Source organism: Anopheles funestus, chromosome 3RL, assembly GCF_943734845.2.
Source record: "Anopheles funestus chromosome 3RL, idAnoFuneDA-416_04, whole genome shotgun sequence".
Classification (NCBI taxonomy): Eukaryota; Metazoa; Arthropoda; class Insecta; order Diptera; family Culicidae; genus Anopheles; species Anopheles funestus.
In genome coordinates, this window is record NC_064599.1 from 69,925,031 (window position 1) to 69,931,030 (window position 6,000).

The window sequence follows — 6,000 nt, forward strand, 5'->3', positions numbered from 1 at the left end:
TTTCTGCAATTCAGCAAAATTTTTAAATGTGATATATTTTATTGTGAATTTGTTGCAATAAGTTTCTTTTCACTCAAATAATGCTCTAAATTAAAAAAATAATAAAAAATCAGAAAAAAATTTCAAAAAAATTTTCCACTCGAAAATTTTATAAGGCTTACCCCTTACGTTTTTTTTTTGGGAAATTTTGCAAAAAAAATTAAATTGATTTATTTTGATGCCAATTGGTTGCAATGTGTTTCTTTTCACTCAAGTAATGCTTTAAATAAAAAAAAGTGTGAAAAATAATAAAAAAATCAAAAAAATCAAAAAAAAGAAAATTTACTAAGGCTCATTTTTGCACCAAATTTTGGCTATAACTCTCTCGGTATCCAACGGATCGCCAATCTTTAACCTGTGGTCGATAGATGGCACCAATGGCTACATTTTCTTCTTGGACGGCCATGCCCTCAGATGTCTGTGCCAGAAGTTATTCGAGGAACCAAGTTCCTTACCCTGTTTGAGAAAATGTAAAATTTTCCTCATTTTTGCACCAAGTTTTGCCTATAACTCGGTCGGTATCCAACGGATCGCCAATCTTTAACCTGTGGTCGATAGATGGCACCAATGGCTACATTTTCTTCTTGGACGGCTATGCCCTCAGATGTCTGTGCCAGAAGTTATTCGAGAAAGCAAGTTCCTTACAATGTTTGAGAAAATGTACAATTTTCCTCATTTTTGCACCAAGTTTTGCCTATAACTCGGTCGGTATCCAACGGATCGCCAATCTTTAACCTGTGGTCGATAGATGACACCAATGGCTACATTTTCTTCTTGGACGGCCATGCCCTCAGATGTCTATGCCAGAAGTTATTTGAGGAACCAAGTTCCTTACCCTGTTTGAGAAAATGTAAAATTTTCCTCATTTTTGCACCAAGTTTTGGCTATAACTCGGTCGGTATCCAACGGATCGCCAATCTTTAACCTGTGGTCGATAGATGGCACCAATGGCTACATTTTCTTCTTGGACGGCCATGCCCTCAGATGTCTGTGCCAGAAGTTATTCGAGAAAGCAAGTTCCTTACCCTGTTTAAAAAAATGTAAAATTTTCCTCATTTTTCTGCAATTCAGCAAAATTTTTAAATGTGATATATTTTATTGTGAATTTGTTGCAATAAGTTTCTTTTCACTCAAATAATGCTCTAAATTAAAAAAATAATAAAAAATCAGAAAAAAATTTCAAAAAAATTTTCCACTCGAAAATTTTATAAGGCTTACCCCTTACGTTTTTTTTGGGAAATTTTGCAAAAAAAATTAAATTGATTTATTTCGATGCCAATTGGTTGCAATGTGTTTCTTTTCACTCAAGTAATGCTTTAAATAAAAAAAAGTGTGAAAAATAATAAAAAAATCAAAAAAATCAAAAAAATGAAAATTTACTAAGGCTCATTTTTGCACCAAATTTTGGCTATAACTCGCTCGGTATCCAACGGATCGCCAATCTTCAACCTGTGGTCGATAGATGGCACCAATGGCTACATTTTCTTCTTGGACGGCCATGCCCTCAGATGTCTGTGCCAGAAGTTATTTGAGGAACCAAGTTCCTTACCCTGTTTGAGAAAATGTAAAATTTTCCTCATTTTTGCACCAAGTTTTGGCTATAACTCGGTCGGTATCCAACGGATCGCCAATCTTTAACCTGTGGTCGATAGATGGCACCAATGGCTACATTTTCTTCTTGGACGGCCATGCCCTCAGATGTCTGTGCCAGAAGTTATTCGAGAAAGCAAGTTCCTTACCCTGTTTGAGAAAATGTAAAATTTTCCTCATTTTTCTGCAATTCAGCAAAATTTTTAAATGTGATATATTTTATCGTGAATTTGTTGCAATAAGTTTCTTTTCACTCAAGTAATGCTTTAAATTAAAAAAATAATAAAAAATCAGAAAAAAATTTCAAAACAATTTTCCACTCGAAAATTTCATAAGGCTTACCCCTTACGTTTTTTTGGGAAATTTTGCAAAAAAAATTAAATTGATTTATTTTGATGCCAATTGGTTGCAATGTGTTTCTTTTCACTCAAGTAATGCTTTAAATAAAAAAAGTGTGAAAAATAATAAAAAAATCAAAAAAATCAAAAAAATGAAAATTTACTAAGGCTCATTTTTGCACCAAATTTTGGCTATAACTCGCTCGGTATCCAACGGATCGCCAATCTTTAACCTGTGGTCGATAGATGGCACCAATGGCTACATTTTCTTCTTGGACGACCGTGCCCTCAGATGTCTGTGCCAGAAGTTATTTGAGGAACCAAGTTCCTTACCCTGTTTGAGAAAATGTAAAATTTTCCTCATTTTTGCACCAAGTTTTGGCTATAACTCGGTCGGTATCCAACGGATCGCCAATCTTTAACCTGTGGTCGATAGATGGCACCAATGGCTACATTTTCTTCTTGGACGGCCATGCCCTCAGATGTCTGTGCCAGAAGTTATTCGAGAAAGCAAGTTCCTTACCCTGTTTGAGAAAATGTAAAATTTTCCTCATTTTTCTGCAATTCAGCAAAATTTTTAAATGTGATATATTTTATTGTGAATTTGTTGCAATAAGTTTCTTTCCACTCAAATAATGCTTTAAATAAAAATAGGATAAAAAAAATAAAAAAATAAAAAAAAAATCTAATTGTTTTAAATTTGAAATTTAGAGAATTTGTTGCAGGCAATGATGCAGTGAATTCAGAATCGATAAAATATATTTCAAACTTAAATTTCACCCATTTTAACTTCTTCAGATTACAAATTTGCCTTGAAGTATGCAATCCCCCTTACATTTTTACATTTGTAATCGGGTTTCACTACTTAATTATAAATTTAATTGTAAATATGTACGGAACAAATGAAAAAGGATTAAATTTAATCTCATCCGACAAAATCTTTATGGTTAATACGTCAGCTAAGCATCAACCACATGTAGATTCGCAGCAAAACCATCGAATCAAGCAGTTAATTTTAGCAGCAATCAAAAATCAACCACAATCTATTATTAACGCATCCGCCAAGAGAAAGAAGTTCATTCATCGAATGTGCTAAAAATACTCTCTTCCAGACGGTTAAGATAACGTTTCACGCTGTAACACTCTGAAAGCTGTTCTTTCAAACTCTTTCTCACCAGTACCGTAAAATAATCATCATCTTCCGTCACAACGATGAAGAGTTCGACGTAAACCACCGAAATTAGTGCTTTATTACCACTCATCAACTGCCTTTGGTGCGATGAAGAGTTGCTAGTGAGTCCAACCATCCAACAGTTAGATAAGAAAAAAAAGAATACCAACCAACGTTCGCATTAAATTGTGCAAAATTAAATAACCCCAAAAACGGAAGGATCTTTCTATGGTGAAGCGTCGCGGACGAGGCGGACGCGAAGTTATTGCTCACTTGGCGTGCGAAAAGGACGATAATCTCGCTTAAATTAATCCTTATCGAGATGCGACTTCCACCGGACCTTACCGAACTGACGCCATTTCGGAAACGGGAACGAAAAATCATCATCTTCCTGTCTGGTGGCCAGCGAAATGGCTGCGTATTTATTAGCCATTACCATACATAAAGTTGTCGCACTAAAACCGAGCCCTCTATGGATGGGATGTTGGTAACTGGAGACTGCCCAGACGGAAGTGTGGAATAGTGAAATAAAAAAAAGGAAGAAGCTATATTTTGTCCAGCCTTTCCTTATACCCTTATGCCCAAAAGCACATTACAACGGTTGTCTTCGAATTTTTGGGATTCGCTTTTTTTTACTTCATTCGTATTTTGTTTGGATGATATTAAGTGTCCTTCTCTCGGGGACACGCTCCTTCCCAAATTTTGCTGTATGATGGTGGCCATATAGCCGCATGCTGTCGCTGTCGTCGACGATAATCTGATATGATAAATCTTTTTTATGAATCTCTTCCGTCTCCCCCGGGGTCATAAGCGGGCCGGCGACCATACGGACACGATGGTTTACTATTTGCTGCCGGTTAGTCGGTCGGTCGGATCGTTCGATCAACAACATTAGGAAGGCACACTGTTCACCCATCCTCTTCGACCTTATTTTCTACCACATGGAAGAGAGAATACAGCACAAAAAAAACATGGAAAATCCCACACGTCGCGCTTATTCCCGACGGCGCAGTAATGATTTTCCAAATTGTACTTTTATTGTTCACCAATCATGAGTTCGCCATGGTGTCTCACACACTAAATAGGGCAGAACGCGTGTACACATGACACAGGGTAGCACTCGAACTAGCATGTATAAACACAGACACACACAGCGTGACAGTACGTCACTGATGTACTAAGCAGCAACAGTAGCCTACTACGAAGGCAGTCTTGGGCGGTAATCGAAAAGGTGGGAATGTCCTCAAACAGTAAATGCATAGGAAAAACAGAGCGACAATATCTACACAAAAAAAAAAAAGAAATGGCGCCGTATAAAAAAATGGTCCCTAATTTCCCGGAGTGTTGGCGGAAAAGATTGATGAATGTTAATAACGCCAGCAAGCGTGTCCGTGGGGTCGATTGTCTTGGATAGCGACTAGAGAAAAAAGATTTGAGGTCGCTTGCCTATAGCATTCCTACTCTCCCTGTCTCTCTCTCTCTCTCTCTCTTTCTCCTTTTCTCCTTTTCCCTTTGTTGTAACTTAATAGAAAGACGGATGAGTACGTTCGAAACACGATGGAAGCTAAAAAGCTAACTCCAATTTCTTTTCCCACTTTTTGCTTTAACTTTTTTTCTCACATTTCTTTTACCACCAGGAAAACATCTAGGTGAAAGTATCACTGCTACAATAACGCGTAGTAAGGAAAGCAAACGAAAAACAAAAAAAAACGGAAAATACCTAACCGAACATCTTCACCGTTTCACCATCACCGTGGGATCCGTGAGAATGCTTTCAATTTCCTTTTTCCTGTGCAAATATTTTCTTCCTGTCAGAGGCGTTCCCCCAACAGGGCTACCCCTCGGCGCTAGCAGAAAGCGCTGGTTGAACGATTAAGTGCGATTTTATTGCGATCCACGCGACACAAACGAAATCCTTTGTATATGGCTGTGTTTGTGAGTGTGTGTTTATGGGTGTTTATTCTGGAATGTCCACGTAATCCGTCTGGCTGCTTTGGCTTCGCTGGACGAGAAACCCCGTTCATCATTAGCTCCCTTTTTGTCGTTTCCGATCTCTGGAACAGGGGGAAAATGGAAGTTACTTATTTACCTAGGGCTAGGGTTGATGATTTCTTTCACTCACATTCGTCACTGTTGCCGCCGGAACGGGAAAGTCGTCCGAAGCGTAACCGACGAATGATGGCCGGTTGTTTAGATGACAAATGGGAAAACAGTGGTGAAAATGCTATTTGAAGGGAAAGGGGGAGGAAAATCTCCGCCGGGGAAAAAGGAGCGAAAATAATAGACTTTCTAAGCATTCCTCGCGAACAGCGGTTCCCCACACACGCTCGTGTTGCTTCTTTCGTTTTTGACATTCATCTCATCAGTAATTGTCGTTGTGGTTGAATTAAAACCAATCATCCAAACCTGGCGTTTGGTTTTGTTCCCTGGTAAATGGCCAACCATTTTACACGGGTGTTCGTTCCTACCTCGATATAAATAATAACCTCTTTTCCAAGTGCGTTCATAAATCTTCTCCCTAATGGTAAGCCCGCTTACTTAGATTCCCGTGATGGTACATCAATGGAACGCTTTAACGCATACAAACATGAAAGAGAGGAAAAAGCTTGCCTCCTTCGATGGCTGTCAAAACAAAAAGGGAATGGTGGGCTTTTTCCCAAAAAAACCAACCCCTAAAAGCGGAACAACTTTGCAGTGCGTACATGAAGTAGAATTTTGTCAGATTTCTACACATGTGTGTGTGTCAAGGGAGAGGCATGTAAGGATAATATATTTGCATTCATTGAGCAGCGTTGTTTTCTTCGTTGTCGAATCGTTTATTCCAGCATCTACTTTGCATTGCCTTCCAGGGGGATGGAAAAC